Raw genomic sequence first — 25,627 nt, forward strand, 5'->3', positions numbered from 1 at the left:
GGGAGGGCTGCCTGTGACTTCTAAAACACGCATTGACATGCCTGGGATAGTGAAGTGGATGAAGCCCTGCTTAGTGGGGACTGACAGCTCTGTTAGTTTTCATTGACTTCCATAAGTTGGCTCTGCATATACATTCTATTGTACGTTCTGTGTAAGTCAGCTCAAGTAATCCTCTGTAATGCTAATGAGCCTGTAGCAGACGCCTTAATGCTTCCACCACTGTGCTATCAGACAGTGCTGAGGTTTTCACTGGTCCCTTACAGTTTGGTGTAACCAGCACATTAACAGCCTTGACCCCTGTGTATGCAGCCTGCTCCACCCCACCGACAAGGTCAGAGTCAGCAAATCCCACCCTAAAAATAGCTCTCTTCACAGCAAGTGAGCGTTTTCACAGAGTGGCTCAGTCAGACGAGGGTCTGCCGAGCACTCAGGTACATCACGGGTTCCATGAAGGGGTGATAGAGGAATACAGGTGGGAAGAGCTGGGCCTGAAGAGGCTGGAAACCTCGAGTGTCCATAGTCTGTGTTATGGTCTCTGCTGGTGAACTGTAAGTCATACGTTGTCACCGAGGGTTATTTAGTGTAGCAAGGGCATTCCTGGGGAAGGTAATGACAATAATTAATTAGTACACTAAGGAGCAGAGAAATCTCTCTCATGAACACAGCTGTGCTAACAGAAATAGATGGAGCCATGTGATGACTACAAAATGCTTGTCGAAGGTATTTGAGAGCATGCTTAGTGTAACATTGTGTACTTATAATCATTCATATTTATTGGGAGGGCGGTAAGAGTGATAGAAATGTACTTGATGGTTTAAGACAACCATCTGAAAATCATCTGTCTGTCACCAATGACGTAACAAAAGACTGCTACAGTACATTTGTGATGAATTTTGTAAAATGAAGTATACTGTAATTCAGGAGCCTCACTAGATATTGTGGAGCCCCTGACACTTGGACATTTTACTGTACATTTATGGGTTGTATGCTCCTCTTTTGGACTGACTATAGGAAGCTGGTCACAAATACAGGTAGGGGGCTGAAACCTTGGTAATTTCTGTGTTAAACTAAAAATATACAGTTAGAATTCTTTACATTTAATGGCTCGTTGACACCAAGCAGACGCACCGATCGGATGGCTGCTGGTGTGAGCTGGCATGGACAGTGCCAATATGCAATTCCCAACACACTATACTCTTTTACTTTTTTTCTTGGCTAAATTTTATTTAAAAGTGAAAGTAACATTTCATTAAGGTTTTATTCACATTGTAGTGTTGTGATGTGGTACTTTGCATTGCAACCCGCTGCGCTGAAAAAAGTATTGCACGCCATACTTTTCTCAGCACACACCAGTGTACTGCAGTGGTGTGAATTCACATTATAGGGAACAAGGATTTTTGCCTTGTCTTGCATTGGGTCTGCACTTGAAGAAGGCTGTCCTGCATGTGAATATACCCTAAAAGGAAAGTATAATGTATTTACAGCAAGTAGTGCAGTAAAGACCAATTTTTTTTATAAAGAATGGTTAAAATCCTTGCTGTTTCTCTTTGGGGGCATTTCTCTTCATTTTCTGTACACACAACAGGGTGGGAGGAAATATCTCCAATGTGAAGGATACCCCCTCTTTAGCTGGCCATGAGTGGCTCAAATGTCATCCTATTCCTGCTGAATCAGATGAAATTCAAGCTGTGGATGACCCTGTTAGCACCATAAGGCTCCACAAACTTCGAATGAAAAATCAAAGGTAGACATGTGCTGTTCTTTTTGTTCCAAAATGAAATTCAAACAAAATTTTTGTTATTCATTGATCCTGATGTATCTGAATTTTGGAATAACAAATTTAAAACAATCCAAAATGATAAAACACAAATTTTGTCTGAAATACGATTTATCCAAAGTTGTATCAAATTCTAAACAAATTTGAAAATGAAATCGAATTAGAAAACAAATTTGATATGTAAACATATTGCTCACCATGTGCATTAATGTTAGACTATAGCCATATTCCAAAATTCAAATTAAAAAAAATAGAATAAAACAGAATAGGAAAAATATTGAATAGATTAGAATAGCTATAGCTGTCTTTCAAAATTCGAATTTCAAATATGATAGAATTAAACTAGAAAGAATATAGCTGTCTTCCAAAATTCAAATTTCAAATAGAATAGAATATAACTGTTTACTTTGAATAGAGGAATCCTTTTGATTTCTGTCATTTTGATTGTGTGTGCATCTAGCAGACATCACCGACAAACAGCAACAAATAGCTGTGGCCATCAGCGACCTGTCATTAAAGTGTACAGACTTGGTGGTCACAGCCAGCCACTCACAGGTGTCAAAAACAGCAACAGAAATCAGGAGATTCCTGCTGCTGCCATGGGCATTGGGACAAAATTCCCCTGCGAATGGAGCCGTTAACAGTAATCACAGCAACAAGTGTCTCCACTGGAGGATTTCCCCTCTATTCGTGGCAGTTAAAATTTTAGATTTACCCACTTTTATTCCCAGGGACATTGGTGATCAAAATTTTGATTTTTAATACTTTATGTCCCAGTAATTAACAAGACAAAAGAGAGAATGGTTAGATAATTAATTAAAACTAATTCAGACAAGTATACCTCTCCCCGGAAGGGAAACAGATCTCAAAGCATCATATTAAGTCCCCAACTCACCAAACACAGACCAAAAATTGTTAGGGGACCAGATAGATCCCCTAAAGCAGAGGTTTAATAGAGAGCCAATTGCGGTGTAATAAAATGAAACAGCTTTCTAGAGGTCAATATAGATAATAGGGCCAAATGGCCAACAATCCTCCATTCACCATTAAAATAAGGTAAGATAACGTTATCTCTTTAAAACCCAAGCCCGGGCCACGCTCATGTACTCACAAACGTTATAAACAAACATCCATCTGTAAAGAGCATAATACGGTGGATCAATAATCTCCAGAGTCACTCTCAGTGGGTGCCAAAACACAGTATCAATCTATAATGGGGTACGCAATCAATAAACACATGATAGTAATGTTAGTGACTGGACTTCAGAGAATAGATCCAATGTGTAAATCTCAGCATAATCAACTTATGTCATATCTTCTGACATGCAAAATCACATCTGAGTAAAATAGAACTAAGCTGGAACCCTTTATCAGGTAATACAGGAAATCCAAGTCCAAAAACACAAACCTCTGCAAAGTTGATATACCCCTGTAGAGGATATGATTGTACGATGTAGGAAGGCAGGTTTAAGAAGCTCACTAATTGAGCGCATTGTATAGTAGATGAGCTAATTGGATAGCTTAGGTGTATCCAAAGGATGCCTGCACAGAATATAAATGGACCTGAGGGGCACATACAGTAGTGGAAACAACAAAAGACTAATGACAGTTCGAGCAACAGGTATAGATCAGTACATCCCTTGTGGGTGAGGCCAATAACTGTCAGGTTGAGGCAATGTTGATTTACTGCACATACGGTGGCTACCACCACATAAACTGTGCTCGCATGCTCTCACCACTCCACACACTGTTGTTGGTCTCCTCGGTAGTGTCCGAACCTCCACTTGGGAAACATAGCAGAGTGAAATGAAGTATCTTTCTGGAGTAAGCCAAAAGTTTGTTGCCTCCAAACACCAGCAGGGTCAGATGGAATGTCCTTGTGTTGATAAAGCTCAGAACGGGAATCTTGAGTAATTAAGCAGAGGTAGCACAGAAGTAACCGCCATCTAAGAACCTAGTGTTTGGCAGATATAGACAACACTGCCGGTGGGGATGTGGCCCGGGACTGGCTGACGATGCCTACGTCAACGCGTTTTGCCCACGTGACCATGCACTTCGGCAGGATGTTGGGACGTACGCACCCCTGGCCTTTTAAAAGGACTATCAACCAAATCAACTAATTGTAATAGCCGGGGCCAGTCCCATATTTAAAAGGACAGCATGCATAAATTGCACATATCAATTGTTACATATTAAAAATAAGGAAATGTACTTTCAGTGACAGACGGATTCAAAAATCTCTAATAGTACTATCAATATTCATAAGCTGGATATGCAAAACAAGTACATAATCCACCTGGACATAAAATGTAATGGCATGCACAAAGGTGATTGATCATAGTAATCATTTAACATGGTGGTGATCAAGATCTACAGTGGGCTTTATCTCCTCTGAAAGTGAGGGAGAGGAGCAATGTTTAGTTGGATTTTTAGACGAGACACCAGGAATTGCGGAGGACTCGGCATTACCCAAGGGAATCTTGAAAGGAGGGTCAATCCAAGGAGTAAAAGGAGGAAAAGGAAAAGGGAATTTGAAAGAAGTCAACAATACCAAACAATTAGAAAGAACATGTACTCGGAGTCAGAGGGGTCGATAACTACAGACACAGTGGATTCTCAATTTGAGTTGGGCGCCTTAAATGACATGAAGGTTATCAACCTCTTTTACTTCCCACTTGAGAATAGACATTTGAAATTACTAAACAAGGCCTCCATTTTTCACCCTCTAATAAAATGGATCACTTTGAAATTTATAGGGACTTGTGCCTTTTTTTTAGGAAGGTTTTCTTAAAATTAACCCATCTAGAAAAATCCGTAAATCCAGACATGGAGGATAATTTAGAAACCGATTAACAGGAGGTACTGGGTTATCAGATGTCCTTACTTGAGGAGAATGTAGATACTAGTGAAAATGAGGATATCCCTCATGGGATATAGATGGACAGTGGAGAAGGTCGGCAAATATTAAAATTAAATCTATCTTGCTGCATTTGGTCCAGGAAGACCTTTCTAGATTAAATTGGGATAATCCTATTTTGGATAATCTCTCTATAGATGAAAGAAGAGCCTTAAGAGAGATAAAGGAAGCCCAAAATCTGGTTATCAAAAAGAGTGATAAGGGTGGCAACTTGGTCCTTATGACAGAAACACTCTATGAACAGAAAGTCTTTAGACAATTAAATGATAGCTATACTTATACTAGACTTCAATTCAATCCTTTCCCAGGACTTGTAGCCCTATTAAATGAGAAACTGACCTTTGCATGTGAGGCGGTGCTGGTTTCTAAAAAAGAGTTGGAATTTTTAAGTGTGAGGGAATTTAATACTCCTACCTTCTATATCATTCCGAAGATTCACAAAAATGCAAGCAACCCCCGAGGTCGACCTTTTGTCTTGGTGGTGAAAGGGCCTTTAGAGAGAATCTGTAAATATATCAATTCTCTAATTAAAGATATGGTATTTGCTCTGCCGTCATATGTGACGAACACAAAAGATGTCCTTGACAAGACTGAATTGATTCGAGTGACTGAAGGAACTCTACTTGTGGGTATTGATGTTGAGTCATTATATACACTGATACCACATGAATGGGGGACAGCAGCAGTGTCCCACTTTCTGGATGTATCTTTTTCATCTATGGGGCCTCAGAATGAAGTTATCATTGAACTACTGGAGATGGCACTTTATCAAAACTTTTTCCAATCTGGTGGTGTATACTACCAGCAGATCAGAGGCACGTCTTTGGGTGCCCCGTGGGCCCCTGACTATGCTTGTCTCCACCTTGGATGGTGGGAGGAGGAAGCAGTGTACACTTCGTCGTTGTACCTCAGCCATACGTTTTTGTGGCTGAGGTACATCAATGACGTTTTGATGCTGTGGAATGGTACTCTGTGTGAGTTGAAGAGGTTTATGGAGGAACTTGATATCAATTCCCATAACATTAAGTTGACCTATACAGTTGATGCCCGTGAGATTTCATTCCTTGATTTGTCTATCAGGATTGAAAATGGCAGGCTTAAGAGCAAAACTTTTAGGGAAAAAAACTGCAGCAAATACACTCCTTCATGTTTCTAGTCACCACCCCAGCTCCTTGGTCAGGGGAATACCTGTAGGTCAATTTATGTGAATTCATAGGAACTGCTCAGAGGACGAGGACTATAGGAGAGAAGCTGGAGACCTCTACAATAGATTTAAAGAGAGGGGTTACTCACATCATACCCATAGAGAGGCCAAGAAGAGGGCTAGTACCCGCGAGAGACATGACTTGGTAAGACCTAAGGAGGTTCACAAAAGCAATGCTGTATCTAATGATGGCCCAATGAGAATTATTACTCAAATTGGGACCCAGTGGAATGAGGTACGAGAGATCCTTGATAGGCATTGGCACATACTGACACTTTCATAGAATCTACAGGCTATTGTCAGCCCTAGACCATTTATGGTTGCTAAGAGTGGCAAAAATATAAATGATATGCTTGTACAATCTGAATTTATAAGGACAACAGGTAGAACCTGGCTGACTGACCTTCCGGAGTTGAGGGGAATGTTCCCATGTGGGCACTGCAATATCTGTAAATTTGTAGAAAGAACGGAGGTGTTCACAGATTCTGAGGGGAAAAAACATTACCAGATAAGACAATTATAAACTGTGCCACCACTAGAGTATTTTACACCATTGAATTCCCTTTTAAAAAATATTATGTGGGCAAAACTAAACGTCAACTCTGTATCAGGGTGGGTGAAAATCTTAACAGTATAAGGCTAAATGAAGATACACCACTGGCTCAACATTTTGTCGAATTCAATGGAGGTCAGACAGCAGGTTTGAGAGTTAAGGGCTTCTATGCCCTCAAACTATCCCTTAGGATTGGTGATTTTAACACTGTGTTATTGAAGAAAGTAAAGAGCTGGATTTAAACTCCAAAATTTCTACACCGTTCACCTGATTTGGATGTAAATACCCTCAAATTAAAGCTGACAGTCTGCAGTTAAAGCACATCTTGTTCGTTTCATTTCAAATCCATTGTGGTGGTGTATAGAGCCAAAAATGTTAGAAATGTGTCGATGTCCCAATATTTATGGACCTGACTGTAAATGTGAACAAGTTCTATAGGAAACCATGTTAAATGGACTGTAGTGTGTTTTTGCAAAAAACAATACAAACCGCATTGGTGTGAACGGAGCCTAAATTTAGCAATAGATTAGCATCTTAGTTTTGCCACAAACTACTTTAAAATACTTGTGTAAAATTTGTGGTAGCAGGCTGACAATCACAAATTTCTTGCAGAATTGATATATACTTTTGCAAAATTGGTAGTGGAGCACTACTTGCTAAAGCAGCAGGATGATTATTTACTGCGCTCCATGCATGCTAGCATTTTTTTCTGCTCTTAGAAGCTGTTACTAGCATTTATTTTTCTGCTCTTAGAAGCTAAATAGTGTCATCTTATGTGTCCAAAATGCAAGTGTACAATCCAAATGCACACCTTCCTGCGTTAAAAATGGCTGTGTGTATAAGTGGGTGCCTCAGCAACTGTCAGCTGGAACTGAACAGAATCAGCAAGGGAGGATGTCACCAGCACACCAAGGTTCACCAATATGGGTCTAAAAGGTTTAATGAACGATTACATAATTACAGCAAGGCAGCGTTTCTGATTCTCGCAGGACCCATTCATTAGGCATGCCTGATGAAGGGGTCCTGCGAGACTCAGAAACGTTGCTTTGCTGTAATTATGTAATCGTTCATTAAACCTTTTAGACCCATATTGGTGAACCTTGGTGTGCTGGTGACATCTTCCCTTGCTGATCCAATGTGTCCATGCACACTATTGTAGGCTAGAAGCATTTTTCAAGCTTCAGCTTTTAGGAGCAGAAAGAAAATTGTTTTTGTAGAGTTTTTGGGAGTGTTTTGCCGGTGGAAAAAAACACTGACTGCTCCTAAAAGCTCCTAAATGCTTCTAAAATCTCATAACACCTCCTGAGATGCTCCTAACAGGTTTTTTCCAGCTTTTTTTTTTTTTTTTTTCTTCAAGCAGAGGCCGCCGGTGTCCTTAACCATTTGACGCCCAGCCTATGGCCAAATGGCGTCCGCAAAAGTGCATTACCTTTCCGGGAGGCCGCCATATGGCGTCCTCCCGCACATGCGCAGTTCGCGGACTTGCAGAGCCTCGCAGCGGCGCGATCTGTCACCGGCCGTGTACCTCGGACACGGCCAATGACAGATCTGAGTACCGGCCCCCGTTGCCGGTACCATGTGACCTGCTGTGACCAATCACAGCAGGTCACATGACAGTTGTATACAATGGATGGCTTCATTCATGCCATCCATTGTATACTACTGCCTAGCTGTCTATGGTCACAGCTAATCACATGCACATGTCATGTGATTAGCTGTGGCCAAATCACAGCTAAGCACAAAAAAAAAAAAAACCCTGAATGAATCAATGTCATTCAGGTAAATGCTTGCTTATTAAGTAATTTTTTGCTATAAGTAAATTGTGTAAAAAAAAAAAAAAAAAAAAAAAATACTGATCACTTCCCCAAAGTAGTACAATGTTACCATAGAAAAAAAGATCTTAAAAAAATTTAAAAAATGTAATAAAAAATTTAAAATAAAAAAAAAATTAAAAAAAAATATATTTTTTTCACACTGTCACCAGTCAGTGTCCCTGATCACCGCCATGCCAGTTATATGATGACACTGTACTGCACTGGTGACAGTATGTAAAAAAAAATTGTGAAAATAATTTTTCTTATTTTTTCATTTTCCGAAAAATTAGGACAAAAATAATACGACTTCAAAAAACTAGCCATGCCTCTTATGAAGTACGTCAGACTGTCTACTTTGCAAAAAGGGGTCATTTGGGGGATATCTGTACTATTCTGACATTCTTGGACCTCAAGAAATTAGATTGGCCGTCAGTAATTCAGGATTGATCAATTTTCAGATCTATACCATAGTTTGTGAACTCTATAACTTTCCTACAAACTAAAAGTGTGAGAGCGCTGAAACCTGAAAAATGGCCTGGGCAGGAAGGTGTAAAATTGCATGGTATTGAATTGGTTAACAACCAGTGAATAGCCTGTTGTCATGGAGCGGGTCAGCAAGCTGGCCGACACATCTTTAACCATGGATGAGTCATCAACTGTCAGCAAAAAAAAGAAAAAACATTGTGGGTGTCCCCCCCCCCCAATTCATACCAGGCCCTTTGGGTCTGGTATAGATTTTAAGGGGAACTCCACACCAAGATTGAAAAAACACTGCGGTCCCCCCAAAATCATACTCCATAGCCATACTTATTCACATAGGGGAAGGCCAGGATCTGGGGGCCCCTTGTTAAAGTCATCCCCGCACCCCCATAACCAACAGCCAAGGTTGTGCGAAAGAGGCCCTTGTCCTCATCATGTCCCCCCACTTTCCTGGCCTGCCAGACTGCATGCTCAAATAAGGGCTTGGTATGGATTTTGGGAGGGAACCCCCCATTTTTTTTCTTAAATTCTGGCATTGGGTCCCCCCAAATCCAAACATGCAGCCTAGCAGGCCAGGAAAGCAGGGGACTCGTGAGTGCCCCCCTGAACCATACCAGGCCTCATGCCCCTAAAATGGGGGGTGCTTTGGGGCAGGGGGGCTCCCCCAAAGCACTTTGTCTCCATGTTGATATGGACAAGGGCCTCTTCCCCACAACCCTGGCTAGTGATTGTGGGGGTGTTGGGGTGACTTATTGGAATCTGGAAACCCCCTTTAACAAGGGAGCCCCCAGATCCTGGCCTTCCTTACATGAATGAGTATGGAGTCCATACTGTAGTACCCCTACTCATTCACCAAAAATGTGGTAAAAGGGAGTAAAAACACAACAGTTTTTGACCAGTCCTTTATTAAAAAACAAAACCCCCCCAAAAAAATAAATGTCCCCCGAAGTAGATCCATGTCAATCATAATGAACGCTGGCCGCAGACCCCCCCCCCCCCAAAAAAAAGGGCTCTGCAACCAACAAAGGCTCCCACCATCTTTCAGCTCCCCTGTCTGACAGTTAAATAACTAAGGGGCGGGGACACCCGATTACATTATCGAGTGACCCTGCCCCCTTGTGACATCATTGACCCAGCATGCCCTGATCAAAGAGTTACAAGGGGGAGGGATCACCTGGTTGCATCACTGGGTGGCCCCAACCCTTAGTTGTTTTTTTTTTCAGTCAGCGGCCAGATTCACCATGATTGATATTGGATCTACTTTAGGGGACTTTTTTTTTGTTTTTTTTTTTATTAAAGGAATTAAAACTGTTGTGTTGTTACTCCCTTTTAACACTTTTTTGGTGAATGAGTACGGGTACTATGTATTCCTATTCATTCACAAAGGGGAAGGCCAGGATCTGGGGGCCCCCTTGGTAAAGGGGGCTGTCATATTTCAATAAGTCACCCCCTGCACCTCCATAACCAACGGCCAAGGTTGTGGGGAAGAGGCCCTTGTCCTCATCATGTCCCCCCACTTTCCTGGTCTGCTAGGCTGCATGCTCGGATAAAGGTTTGGAGGGGACCCCACACCATTTTACAAAAAATAATTTGGGTGTGGGGTTCCCCTTAAAATCCATACCAGACCTGAAAGGCCTGGTAGGGATTGGGGGGGACCCCACGCTGTTTTTTTCTCAATTTTTTTAGCAAGCAATTCTTTTCTTTACATTCAGCTGTCAGCTGGGAATCCCGCTGACAGGTGATGACTCACCTGTTGTTAAGGACTTGGCTGCCGTCTTGCTGCTCCTTGACAACCAGTTATTCTCTGGTTGTTAAAGATGCCAAGGGCAACCTCTATAAACGCTAGTGCTCCTAAACTTCAAACATTCCTTTGAAATGCTTCTAAACACTGGAAAAACACTGACAAAAAACACTAATTATTTGCATTTTTGTCCAGCGTTTTTTTAAAGGCTACTATGCATGGAGCCTAAATGTTTTGTGTAGTGCAAAAAGTGTAACAGAGCTTTTTTTGTTTTTTTTTCTGCAGTGAGGGCAGCACGGTGGCTTAGTGGTTAGCACTTCTGCCTTTCAGCACTAGGGAATGTTTAAATCTCAACCAAGATGCTACCTGCATGGAGTTTGCATGTTCTGTTTGTGTTTGTATGGTTTTCCTCTGGGTACTCTGATGTCCTCCCACACTCCAAAGACATGCTGGTAGATTAATTGGCCCTGGTATGGTGTTGTACTGAGTGCATCCAAGATTGTTGCCTTATCTCCTGTCTGCCTTAACACTGATTTGATTAGTGCTTTAAGAAGAAAAGTACTATAGAAATATTAACTTCTTGCCACCTCCATAACATCCACATGCTGCACATATGCGACCATATTCCCATGACAGTGACCTAGCTGTTATAGACAGCTCCCAGTCTCTAGTAAGGATCAGAAGCTGGTGGGAAAGGATTCCAAGATTATGTGTCTAATGTGACAGCCACTCACATTGGCCACTTGATCAGGCACCCATCGGGTGTAAAGACCCACCTAAAGGGAATGCGGGCCAGGGCCAAATAATAAATGACTCCGCTGTGTTTTATTTTTTTGAAGTACTGCTAGCATGTCACTCATAAGGTATAATAGAAGGTGCCTAGAGTAGGGGCATTTTACCTTTGACCTGTCCCTGTCTTTGTTAAATGGTCCTAAATGGTCATCTGGGCTTTTGGCAAGATATTTATAACTAGTGATTAATTAATGAAAAGTCTGAAACATTGTTTTATTGGAATATCATTATTGCATACAAATGTTGCTTCACACATCGCAGCCCGCACAATGCTGGCACAGATTTTATATGGACTCTGTTTTTGTAATTCATCAAAGAGGGCTGAGAGCTTGTTGAAAGAAGAAAATGGGTCAAGGGTTGTGTTAGGCTGGCCACTCTTCACTATCAGCTGTTAGGTCCCTTTCACATGGGGCAGACTCTGCTTTGCTCTGCGGAGGATCTGTGCGCTGATCCCACGCTGAACAGAAGGGCCGGATAACATGTCTGCGCCTGCTCCGTTTATGTAGAGAGGACACAACTACAGCCTGCTCTGCGCTATGGGCGGTCGGATATAAATGAAGCGACTGTCCATTTACACCCAACTGCCCTCCAATTCGGTCCAACCAGATGAAAAGGAACTGATTCCCTTCCGTTTGTTTTTAGTGGATTGGATTGGAGGTAGGTGATGTAAACAGACACAAGCCCATTTACATCCACATGGCAGATGGACAAATACATTAATTAAACACTGGGTCGGTAGTAGTGGTTTTATTGTACATTAAGGCAACTGTATATGGCATTTGTGTTTTACACAAAGGATGTTTGTTTAGCCCCTCTGAACACCAGAACTCCTGGAAAGGGATGTTGGCTAAAATGCTCCTAAAGCCACATGTAGCTGGGTGCTCTGCCGCCTCTGCACAGCTCTACTCATCCACCTCCGCCACTGTGAGCTTCCGGCTGGTCCTCCTCCCCCAAAACCTGAGCACTGTGTAAACAAGAGCAGGGGGACTGGGACTGCAGAGATGCAGCTGCTGGTTTTCTCACCCTCAGCTGCGACAAGACTGTAAAACAGGAAGAGGAATGCAGAGTGGCCCCTTCTTCTACCTCCCTCTCCTAGTAATGCTAGCAGGTAAAGAATGATGGGCCATGTAGTCCGGGGGGAGCGTGCTGCCCATGAAAAGCAATGGGGCCTAGATTTCAGCCCACCAAGCCTTGCAGGAAAGAGGAGGCTAGAGTAAGACGTTTTCCTGGACAAATTTTACTGGGGGTCATCAGTACAGCATGGGAGAAGCTTGTGAGAGGACTGTGTGATGGAGACCATTCGACAGAGAAAGATGGAGCCACTGGAAAGTTATTGCATGGGGGACCCAAAGAGCACAAAACTGTGACCTGAGTGTGGGGGAGTAGAGGCACTGCCAGGATACAGACCTTGCTGTGCTACCTACTGGAGTTGCCACAAGCAACCCATAATGAATGGACACCTAATCAGAGAGATGACTGCTCATGCGTCGCTAGGTCTGGTGAGAGGGCCTTGTGGCCAATCCCGGTTGCTACCACTAGAGACTGAACTCTTGGGAACTATCTACACACAGGGGCGGACTGACCATTTGGGAACTCGGGCACTGCCCGAGGGCCCGGGGTCAGTAGGGGGCACCATGAGATGCCCTTGGTACCCTTCATAGGCTTTTTTGGATGTGGTTTGAGTGTGGGCGAGGACACAGGGGCCAAATGATCCCCTACTGCCTGGGGGCCCCATGCATTGTCAGTCCGCCCCTGTCTACACAGCTACTTTATAACTCTAATACTGCCTGTAGGCCTTGTTGACTGCCTCCAAGCATGCCAATGGTTATTGGGCCACGTTTAGCCAGCTGAAGAGTCAGCACTAAAAACTTAACAGTTGCTACCCAGAGACTTTTTCCCCTTTTACTTAGTTGAAGAGGTACTTCTCAGGAGACGCTACACTATACCCTAGCCGATCCATTAGAGTGCATTCTAATTTAATGCAGTATTGTTATTCATATTGCAGCTAACGTTTATTTGTACTGTTTATTGCTGACTTTCTGATTCACGTATTAATTTCAGTTTAGTGGTATAGGCTTTATTACTCTGTCCTGCAGATTGTGTCCAAATTTACCAGTTGTTTGCTTATTTATGTTCAAATCACCATTTATTCTAATCTGTATCAATATATTGAGTGCATCTACCAGCAAGGGCTCAATTCACAAAGCCGTATCTATTGATTTAGGTACTGCTAGCTATATTTTACACCAGCGGTACATAGTTACATAGTTAGTCTGGCTGAAAAAAGGCAAAAGTCCATCCAGTTCAACCATACAAAAAAAAAAGTTATAATCGTATACCTACAGTTGATCCAGAGGTGGGCAAAAAAAACCAGCAAAGCATGTTCCAATTTGATCCTGCAGGGTAAAAAATTCCTTTCTGATCCTCCGAGAGGCAATTGGATATTCCCTGGATCAACTTTACCTATAAAAGTTAGTAACCAGTTATATTCTGTGTATCAAAGAAATAATCCAGGCCTTTTTTAAAGCAATCTACTGAGCTGGCCAGAACCAACTCTTGAGGGAGTCTATTCCACATTTTCACAGCTCTCACTGTGAAAAAACCTCGGTAGCCAACGTCCTTAACAACCAGTAAACAACAATGTTGCTAAGGAGCGGGTGGCCACCGTTTCCTTAACAACCATAACTCATCAGAAAGTATGCAAAAAAATTGCTGGCTTTTACATTTTTTTTTTAACTGGCGTGGGGTCCCCCCAAAATCCATACCAGACCATTATTCAAGCATGCAGCCGGGCAGGCAAGGAATGAGGGGAGACAAACATTCGCCCCTCCAAACTATACCAGACCATGTTCCTCTTAACATTTGGGGGGTGCTTTGAGGGAGGGGGACTCCCCCCAAAGTACCTTGCGTCCATGTTGATGAGGACAAGGGCCTATTCCCCACAACCCTGGGCAGTGGTTGTGGGGGCCTGCAGGTGGTGGCTTATTGGAATCTGAAAGCCTCCTTTAAAAAGGGGGCCTCAGATCCCAGCACCCCACATGTGAATGAGTATGGGATACAACGTCCCTTGAAGTAGATCCAATGTCAACCACGATCAATGAAAAAAAAAAAACCTTTATTCGCACTTGGCTCTTGATGAATGACAGCTCCGCCGCCTCCCTAGGCTAAATAAATGAATGGGTGGGACAACCTGATGATGTCACAGAGTGAGAATATAGCTGACTAAAGCGATTCTGGTGGACTTTCAGGCATCACCATAAAGGGTAGGGTCAGCATTGTCGTGGCTGGGATCCCAAAATACGAACAAAGTCTTAATGGAAAGGGATACCGTTTGTTTCCAAAATAGGGTGATGCACTCCTTAGCGCCGTTAAGAAAATGAAGTAGTTAAAAAGGTTTGTAGCGCTTCAATGACATAGGGGTCAAATGTAATATAGAGGTAGCAGCATCATCCAGCATCTGGATATCGGCAAATTTTAGAATCCAAAATTAAAATTGTAACCAGAAATCTTTGATACCCTCACAGGACCAGAAAACATGGAGCATGGAGTCTACCTCCCATTGACATCTCCAACACAGCAGGGTACTCTGAGTGAACAATTTATGTAAAGTATTAGGGACCCTATACCATCTAGTTAATATTTTGGATCCAGTCTCTTGGATCCTACAGGAGATAGATGTCTTATATATAATCCTGTCTCTCTACTGATCTGTAAAGGTAATACCCAGCTCATTCCCACTTGATAAGGTACGCTGAAGGTAATGAGCACGGCGATAAATACAATATATTTGATATGACTGTGAAAGACCACAGGGATAATCTCCTCAGATAAACAAAGGTTTTCAAAGTCAGTAGTAGACAGAAGAGATAGTACTTTTCCCCAATGATGGGTTAGGAAGTGGTAAAGCTTTGGTATGGATTTTAAGAGGGAACCCCACACAACCACAGTCATTTATCCAACATGCAGCTTGACTCATCAAGAAAAAGGGGGGGCATGTGTGCAGCCCCCTCCCCTCCTCAAACACCTAAGGCCACATGCCCCCAACATGGAGAGGGGGTACCTTGGGAGACCCCCTTGGCAATGAAAGTACCCTGTTCCATATTGATAAGGACAATGGCCTCTTCCCCACGACTCTGGCTCGGTGGTTGTGGAAGCCTGAAGGCAAGGGGCTTATCAGCATTTATTTAGTAATAAGTGGCCACCCAGTTACTGCTCTCCCCTATGTGAATGAGTAAAGGGTACATAGTACCATTAATCATGTCAGCAATCATTAATCACAATACCTGCTGAAAGATAAGACTGACAACAAATATCTGGTCCCATTGCTTCACTCATGCTGAATGACAAGTCTGGTTGATGACAGCTGTTGTTAAAAAAAAAAGGGAGGGTAAGGTCTCCCAGGGGACACCATTGACCATGTTCATATATAGTCAATTGTATATATCAGCTGTTGGGAATGATGCGACAGAACCATACGTGTCAGTAGGCGGTGGGTTTATTGTTCAGTAGGTCGGTGAGCATCGTGACTGATGTAGATCTACATTTACACTTTGTATTTACTTTGTATTCCTTGCTCATTCCCATGGGAGGTGACTTATTATTAAAAGGATATCCAGATCCTGATAGGCCCTCCACCAGCAGACCTTCAGAACCGCTTTGCCAGGGTTGTGGGGAAGAGGCCCTTTATCCTCATAAACATGGGGACAAAGTGCTTTGGCAGGAGTGTTTCTGCCATGTTGAAGTTATATGGCCTGGTATGAATTAGGAAGAGAGGGAGGTGCCTGCTAAAGAAGGGCTTTAAAAATGGCAGAGTGGTGAATGTGTATTCATGAAGTGCCATCTATAAGAGGCACTTCTGAATACACACACAGATTGCCACTTCACTCGTGAATGGCTGATTACAGCTCAAATCACTTGTTAATCCAGAAATCTTAAGGGCTGCTGGAACATCCTTAAAATGGTAGTAAAGCCTCAATCGTGGCACAGCACTCTGAAGGAACGGCAAACTCACTGTATGAGCTGGTGATGTCACCGGCTGCAGAAATAATGAATATCTCTTAAACAGCGCAGGTTTAGAAGATTTTCCTTGTACCTAGAGGTAAACTTTATTATACGCTTATCTGTAGGTACAAGTCACCAAGCAGTGTTTACTACTGCTTTAGTAAGTGTTAGAAGTGCAGAATCTATATAAAACATCAGCCCCAAAATTTCCCCACTAATTGCTCCAGGATAGCTTACATAATTTCCCTTATTGTAAGGGAGACCTGTGACTTGTGAGAGAGATGGTCACCCCTCTGTGATAGAGACAATCCCCTGGTTTACAACTTCCCAGAGTTCAAAGCCTCCATTGCTGCACAATGAACTAGGATGTGCCTCCCCCATTTCTAGTGTTTTCCTTTGCTTTTGCCAGGGTAGCATGACAAAGGGCCAGTATGCCAAACAGTTTTGTCTACTTTTCCAGCCTTCACAAACATCATCAGAATATGCATATGGTCTTACAACACATATGTGTACAGTAAATGAGCTCGGCAACAAGGCAGGGGAGTTCCTTTTTGAGCAACAAAAAGCAACATTTCTTGGTCATATTATCTACAAGAATTGCCTCCAAATGGAACCCAACAAGGTGTCGGCTGTTGCTAACTGGGCAGGTCCAGTCAGTCAGAAGACAACTTGTTAATTTCACAAACTATTGTTGTCAGCTTATCAAGTCCTCTCTTATGGCACCACTTACTGGCCTGACCCATAAAGCTTTAAATGCCCTGAAATGCATCATCTTAACCAGTTCAGCTTTACTTCAGATACTGCTAAGCCCTTCTACCTAAATACTGACCCCTCTGTGGTGGGGATCAATGCTGTACTTCTGCAAAAATCTGCATCCAGAAAATTTTTGGACTGTATGGCATGCCATCTCATATTGTCTCAGAATCTCCAAATTTGGAGGGTGCTTTGTGAATCCATGCAAATCTCTCTGCAGTTGTCATCTACGTGCCATCTTCAACCAAATGGTCAAACAGAGAGAACTAACTAGATTCTGGGACAGATATCATGCCTCTGTCCACCATGATGACTAGGGTCTCTCTCCTGCCAAGCCTGCTCATAACAACATTGTCAGTTCTAGCTCCATGGAATTGCCATTCTTTTTAGTCTTTGGTAATCACTCCCCAGTCCTGGCTCCTATCCCATTGCCTTATGAGGTGCTCACTTTTACTACCTTGCAGACCTTCTTCAGTGCAATATAGCCTCAGGTATAAAAGCAGCTTCTCAATTCTGCTTGCAGAAACAAAAGATTTGTTGTCTGCGGTCTTACTAAAGTCCCTTAATTCTAGCCTGGACAAAGTTGACCCAGGACTTCTGAGCTATACAAGGCAAGAATGGGACAACATTCCTCTCCGAAAACTCCAGCAACTGGTCTCCTCAGTTCCCAGATGTTTACAGCATGTTGTTTATAGAAGAGGGGACACTGTAGTAAACATGGCCTACCCCAACTTTTTTGAGATGTGTTGCTGCCATCAATTTCCAAACTACTTAATTTATTTCCTAAAATATAAAATATGATATATTTTCTATTTTATACTGCGTATAAAATATGGATTTATGAGGTCTGAAAATCATTGCATTCTGTTTTTATGTAGATTTTATACAGTATCACAATTTTTTTTGGAATTGGGTTTGTAGTATACTGTAGATTCCAGAACCATTATGTACTGAAGTCCAGTTTTGTTTAAGACCATTGTGAAACCTGTTGTTATGCCACTTATTCCATAGTCCAGTTTAAACCCAGAGTACATAGATGTTGGGCACCACTAGACCTAGTATGGTCAGATCTAATTGTCATGCCACTTCTGACCACAGTAGCTCTACATGAATGGCTATTAATAAATAAGCATGATATTCCAAGCAGCTGTGTGTTTAAATGAATAATGAACAAAATCTATGTTTATGAGAGCAAAGGTAAACATCCACTTTTTTACATAAACTGTACATGTAATTGTAAAAGCATATTTATATATGTGTTCCTATTTATAAAGTGACAAAGTACTCTGAGCAGCATGTAATAGAGAAGAAAGCGCTGAGCATGTAACTTACTCTAGTACAGTTAATCTGTGAAACAAAATTCTTGCATTCCATTTAGAGTACACAAATGTTTACTTTCATTAGAGCCTAATTAAAGAACCACTATTATTGAAAATGTTGTATTCTGATAACTGTATGTGATTAGAGTGTAGCGAATCTCAAGAACAAAAATGTAATCTATGACAGTTCACCTGTTCTAAAATGTGGTGGCTGCATTATTATAGCACAAATAAAGTGAATATGATGTCAGTCAATCTTTATAATTGTTCAGGGTGTAGGTGGCTTTGATTTTGCCCATAACCTGATGGTCCATTTCTACATGTACTAACTTTTGGCTGACCTATAGCTACATTCACCAATTTGTTTTAAATAAATTTGGTAATCTGTGATCCAAATCATTTTAGTATATTTTCAGTAATAATTGTATAATTTGTATATTTATGCTTTAAAAAAGAATTCCAGTTATGGATATTTTTACATAGTTACATTGGTCCAGCTTGGACCAATGTAACTTCGAGACATGTGCTATTTATTTCATGATGAACCAAAATTCCGGCAAAATTTCATTATTCAGATATATCCAAAATTCTGAATCACAGAAATCAGTCAGCTAGTTCAGGCTGTGGAAAGATCCTGACTTTAAAGTTGGGATCCACCACAGAGTCTAGAGAGGTCTCTGACTCAGCCTCTCAGCAATCCACTGAGAGCCTTAGCCAGCCACTCCCTCCGCCTTCACAGCCCAGCGCTCCAGTGAGCGTGGGGGGAGGCAGAGCAGTCTGACTAATTGACAGTCACCGCTCTCTGCTCAGAGCGGCTGTGAGAACTCAGTGATCACTGAGTTCTCACATTTAGAGCTGGTGTGGGACCTATGCTGCATCCACCTACGTAAGTATGATTTGAGAAAAAAAAAACATAGCCATAATTCTCTTTTAACTGGGTGAAGCTCTTTGTCTCAGTTGCCCCTGAAAGTGCTCCTGTATAAATGATTCCGGCAAACACTGTTTACAGGCATCATCGGTGAATACGTTCTAAAATATTGTTGTTACTATATATTGAAATTTTTGTAATGAAGATTATTCCTTTATCTGTACACACAGTGTGTGCTGTGGATATGGAAACTTTTTCATGTTTTTCCATTTTGTTTGTTCAGTTTGTAGTGTCACAACTTTATTTTTAATGCCTTAAATAATTTTGCCAGACTTATTGCCAGAAATAGCATCATTAGACTGTAGATTTAAATTTTTAGTTTGCATACATAGTAACACTAGTGGATTAAAAGGCACACACAGGTAATTTAGAAATACATGGGTTTTTATTTTAAATCATTTTACCTGTAGGTTCCAAAGACAATAGAATTAAAGTGTTTCTTGCTGAAAATGCAGGTTGCGTTTTGATTAGATGGGCCAGACAGAGACTTTACCTCTTTATTTTCAGTTCAAATCTATCAGTCTATTCAAATGACTGAAAACAATACACTCTGTATAAAACTACATATCTTACCTTACAAATTTAAATGGTTTGCATTTAGCAAAAAACCTTGCATGTATTCAACAGCCAGTTCTATAGTCCATAGACTATTCATTCATAGTCACCAGTAATCAGTTTGTTACTAGTTCCAAACAGACATATTTGTAGCAGACATACAATAGAAAGGAGACATCATGTTTATTGTGTCTTTATTACAGGAAAAGTCCTGACAAGAGGACAGTGTTTGGCAGTTTAAAAAAGGACAAATATGTTTCCTCTGAGTCTTTATTGTCTAAATTAATTATACATTCTGGGATCAGTTCTCTGCGGTGTCTATAGCTCCAAGTTCATGCAGCTCCTAGGCCAATAATTTCCAGATGTGCTTTAAATGTAGCCTAACTCATTCTGAAATATTTTGTTTTTGGACAGAGTGATGGAGAATCAAACTTTTATTTGTGTTTGTGGCCCCGTTGGGGAGATTTTCCCTTACTTCCTGTCCATGTGACTCGTACAAGTAATGGGGGTTGTCAATGGATCAGAAAGATACAAACAGCAAAAACAGCAGCAGATGTTGAACCCTTTCTTACAGTAATCTAAAAAGTGCTTTTGTCTTTGTACACACTGGAGAGGTTTTCAAATTACTCCCTGTCCCCATCTGTATACTGATATGCAACTGGCCTCTGGACTTTTCATGTAGTCACCATTGCACCCTCAAATATATGACCTCATTCTGCAAATGCTAGGTGTTTGTCTGTCATGTGGATCCTTCTGCTTCATTACTTTGAATTACTGACTCAGAACAAGTATATAGACTCTCTTTTGTCTCACTTTCCTAATAGGTGTGCTTGTTCTACACCCTTGACTTAAAAAAAAAATATTAAAACCAGTGGTTCAGGAAACTAGCATTTTCAGAAGAAGATCTACAAGGGCAGTCTACATGTTTCTTTGCTGACACTGATGATTTGTGTTTTAAATTAAACCTGTGCTCAGACCATACACACTAAAGTATTTACATTTTCCGAATAAGCCGTAACAATGCTTTAAAACAAGCTCTCATTCACCTCTGTAGGTATATACATTGTGGAAAACTTTGAAGTGCTTTTGCAATCCGATTTTGAAGTCTTTATTCTGACCTTTGAGGATCAATACAAGCAGCAAGAGAGGTTGGGGATGGCTTGTTTTAAAGTGTTCACCTTTTAAAATTTTTGTTGAAAAGGTGAATTAACTGCGCACATCCTCCCCCCACACTGTACTAACTTCTGTGGATGAGGAGCTGTCAGTGCCCACACAGTGGGTGCAATGGTTCTGGGATTTGAAATCCCAGCTCTGCTCCCTCTTCTTTCTGCAGCTCTTCCATGATGGTTTAGAGCAATTTTGATTGGTCAGCGCCAATGCACAGAATTGCTGTGATCTGTCCCAGAAGCAATGTAGAAGAAGAGGGAAAAGAGCAGGGATTTCAAATTCCCAGCCTGCTAAACTTGCTGTGTGGGCACTGACAGCTCATCACTCACAGAGACAGCGGGGACCAAGGAGGTGGGGAAGATTTCCGTTGTTAGTTTGGTTTTCATTCATTCTTTAATGCCCTTTTATTGCTTGTTAAGAATATGAAAAGGATTTAATGTTCATATTCTGGGCACAGGTGCACTTTAAAGTTTTTAGAAGCCACTCAATCCTTGCTAACCATGAACATCAACATAACCTGAACAAAGGTCTACAAAACATTCTGATGACCATAGGGTGAATACTTAACCATGATGTTGGTTTACACCTATAGACATTTTGGGGGATATTTACTAAAACATGACAGTACAAAATCTGGTACAACTCTGCATAGAAACCAATCAGTTTCCAGGTTTTATTGCCAAAGCTTTATTGAACAAGCTGAGGTTAGAAGCTGATTGGCTACAATGCACAGCTGTGCCAGTTTTAGTAAATCTACCCCTTTATCAAGGAAATTACCCATTACTCAGGATACGGCCATACAGCCACATCACAGTTATATCTACTATGATCTGTATGTGTACAATGCCTTTAAAGTCTCATTTTCATTGAGGGTTTGCATTCTAGTTTGTTTGTAAATCTACCCCTTTGTGTCAGAGCAGTCAAGACCTTTCAGGAATGGATGAATCTCAGAAGGTTATTGACCTTGTCACCCAGTTATTTCACAATGATGCAGTCATCACAAAGTGAAGGCCAGACAGTCGCTGAAGGATGGCTGTAGACAACTGTCTTCACCGAAAGGCAAATAAAGCCTCAGCAGCTCTCATTTGTCCAGACTGTCTCAAATGTTAGACTTTTCTTTGGGTTATGGCATGGCTGTCACTAGAGGAGGCAAGAAGGACAGCTGTCCAGTCTGGAGAGGAACATTGTGTCATACAGGAAAAAGACAACTAGATAATACAATGTGCGTGGTCAAGTTATGGAGCCAATTATGGACCCAAAGCTCTGCAGTGTTATTATTTCTTCCCCAAAAAGGCTCTTAAAAAAGGAAAAGGAGAGAACACACAAACAAACACACTGCACATCTTACATAACTATTTTTGTGCTTATATGTTTGTTGTTTGTATTGTCACTGAATGTGCTCTTCTGTCTGACCTGTTCTGACCAACTGTAAGACATTGCTGCACTCAGTGTTAATTCTGCAAACACATTTTGCAATGATGTTTCTGAACATTCATTACATATTTGGATTTTCTCCAACGTATGACCTATTCTTGTCCAGATTCCCATGATACCCTACACAACTATATGTCTCTAAAGCTGACCATAGATGGACAGAATTTTGAAAATTCTTAAGAAAATTCATACAAAAATTCTCAGAACATTGAAATGACATTCAAAAGATTTTGTTTGCTTTTAAATTTGATTTTAGAATAAATGTATTTTACCGAATGAAAACCATATACCCTGTTAGAAATTTGTCCAAGAAAAAATTTTCATCTTGCTCCTTTGAATTTTCTCATCATTACAGTCGAAAAAGAATGCCAATTTAAACCAATAATAATTAGAAAAACAAAAGAAATTTTTTAGAACAATCTTTTTCTAAGAATTTCATTCAAAATTCTACCCTTCTATAGACAGTACACAGACCAAATAAAACCAAAGGAGACTCATGTTTTGTACTTCAGAATGCACCCCTTTTAACTACTCTGAAGTTAAACTAGTAAATATGAATTTCTTGGTGAGATAATTGCTGCTATAAACAAAATAGATGAACCTGAAATGGTTTATTGCATTCGTCAGCTTCACACTTAGGATTCTTCACTGGTGACATACTTCTAGTAGTGACAGTGTTTCACAGATGCCTATGACTTCTGTACTCAGTATTTAACAATACAAGAACCTTAGTGTCCATGAATAGTTAAAAGTATAAAGCTATGAATATTTTTGTAGTTAAAAACAAGTTGTGTAAACTAGACATACTAGGTCTCCCCAGTCAGGGTTATACATTTCTTGTTCATATATTCTTAATAAATTTGCTAGATAATTTGGTCACTGGTGGTTTTCACATATTAAGGAGAGATTTAAACTTGGTTGTATAAAGTGCCTGAAATGTCTCATGAAATCCATTTTTCAAAAAACCGAGCAAGTTATGTCCTGTGTTGACAAATGTTGCAGTGAAATAAAGATGGATTGTCAAAGTTAAAAGTGGCTGCTGTAAAATAAGTAGTCCAGGGTCACACAGCTGGTCAGAGAGGGGAGCACCAAGCTTCTATTGCTTGTAAAGACTGAAATTACACTCCAAGGTCTTGTCCAATGAGTCTCTGCTCACTTGACAAAACTCTCAACAAGGTATTTGGTGATCAGCAGAATAGGGAGTTAACAGAGTCTGTGAGCAGATCTAGTAACCACAGACATAGCTGCTCATGGTACTACTCCGCTAAGCAGCTGTTAATGAGATATAATACTCTATAAATTAACCGATTAGAAACAAAATAGGAGATGGGATAAAATGACTAACTAGCTCACTTTTAAATATATTTGAAAAAGCTAAGTACAATTATTTTATTAAAAAAAATAAAGATCTACCAACATATAGTTTGTGCAAAGGCCTGCCTGATCAGATACAATATTATTATTATAATGCAGGATTTATATTTTGCCAACAGTTTACGGAAGGCATAAATTAATTGCTTCAGGTCCTCAGATATTATGGTTTTGATACATTTAAAGGAGTCTGTACAATCAGATTGCAAAATGCATGGCCTGCTTTGTTTTTGAGCACCATAGGCCTTGGATCAGGATTAAATATTGTCAACACTCTCCCAACTACCTAGTGTTTATTTATATGGCATGGTGAAAAGAGCAGTGAGTGTTTAGGACAATTGTATCTCAGCCTATACACCATGGGAGCCTGGACACAGCACGTTTCTTGAAGCTAAACTGTAGTGTTTGTAAGATAATAAGCAGCTTCAGGATTGTTTTGCTGTTTAGTGTCACACTACTCCATGAGCACCCCAAACCTGAGGCTCTCCATTATGCCAATGTAGCACTACCCCCTTAGGAGTCGTTAAAGATTCAGGTCCCCCTGTAGTCCTGTACAGCCAGACAACACACATTTCCATTCAGACTTGCACCAGGAGACAGAAACTAGTCCTTGAGTTTTGTTTTGAAGTTTTATTAGGGGTTTAGAACTTGGATGGGGTAAGGGGTATATGGGATGCCCAAGGAAATGGCAATGGAGGACAAACCTCCTGAACTATATTACAAGTCTTTACAGAGAAATCCTCTTCTGGAGAGCTAGCCAGCACCTTCCAATGTACCTCTCGAATCCCAGATGCTTTTCAATTTGGCTGAATGGAAGAATCCCTGGACAGGGGATCCAGTAGTAACTACTAGAAGGGCAATAGTCCCAGCTGTAGCACGACTCAGGTTTCTCACTCAAATGTTCTCTCCCCTTTCAGGTGTAGATGTACTCAATAAGTCCTTCTCCTGTGCTGCGGTTGAGTCGGTTGCTGCTACCAGGCCTTTAAGATGAGCTGCTCCTTCCGTGCAGCCAGGTGATCCTCTTTCAGGGAGCCAATGATGTCCCCAGTTTTCCTCCTTTCTAGCATCACTCCTGGAAGTGAGCCCCTTCCAGCCTGGGCTCCCTCCCAGACTCCTGCACCTCAACCTCTCTTCCACCTCCTCCCTCCTTTGTCCCTTGCTGAACAGGCTCTATTACTTTTAAGGGTTGTCCTTGCCCCTTGCCAAGCCTCCTGTTGGGGATTGGCCAGGATCCCTCAAGAGTACAAGCCAGCCACTCCTCAGATCTACCCACTGCCTCCAGCCCTTTCTCCAAAGCTCTAGAGCAGAGGGAAATTCCAGAAGAGCTGGCTTGCAGAGCCTCTCAGTCCTGACCCAAATTTGACCTCCTATCACACCCAGGCTACTACACAGCCCTCCTCTCTGACAATTAGGATCTTAGCTCACCCTAGCTAGTTAGGAGGGCGCTACACTAGTTTTGAGCAAAGCTTGGATGGTTGCACTATGTATCACACCTTGCTCTTCTGTACTGGACACTAATGGATTGATTTAATAGAACTGAAGAGTACAAACTCTGGTGCAGCTCTGCCCAGAAACCAATCAGCTTCCTTTTTTTTTTCTGTCAAAGCTTAACTGAACAAGCTGAAGTAAGAAGCCGATTATCTACCATGCACAGCTGCACCGGATTCTGAGTGCTCCAGTTTCAGTAAATTGCCCCCTATATTTGCTTGTTGAAAGACAGATACGATTCCTTCACCCGCAACCAGCCCACACTGTATGTATCAGGCTTTAGGGTGACACTGTTCATTCTCAACAGACACAGTAGAAGTAAAAAAAGTGAAA

The 25,627-nt window shown here is 41.3% G+C and overlaps 1 protein-coding gene across 3 annotated transcripts in view; it reads left to right on the forward strand.

Annotated features, from left to right (window-relative positions):
- The first annotated feature begins 353 nt into the window (after positions 1-353).
- LOC149458236 (dual specificity phosphatase 29-like) overlaps positions 354-25,627 on the forward strand; it is a 44,207-nt gene continuing 18,933 nt past the window's right edge. Inside the window, exon 1 of one of the 3 annotated variants that reach the window (XM_089682587.1) lies at positions 354-431. The gene's annotated coding sequence lies outside the window, so the exon portion shown is untranslated. The other 2 variants (XM_089682586.1, XM_089682588.1) reach the window with 2 other exon arrangements.

The sequence above is a fragment of the Staurois parvus genome, unplaced genomic scaffold, assembly GCF_062004578.1.
Source record: "Staurois parvus isolate SC_StPar_1 unplaced genomic scaffold, SC_StPar_1.0 ptg000291l, whole genome shotgun sequence".
Taxonomy (NCBI): Eukaryota; Metazoa; Chordata; class Amphibia; order Anura; family Ranidae; genus Staurois; species Staurois parvus.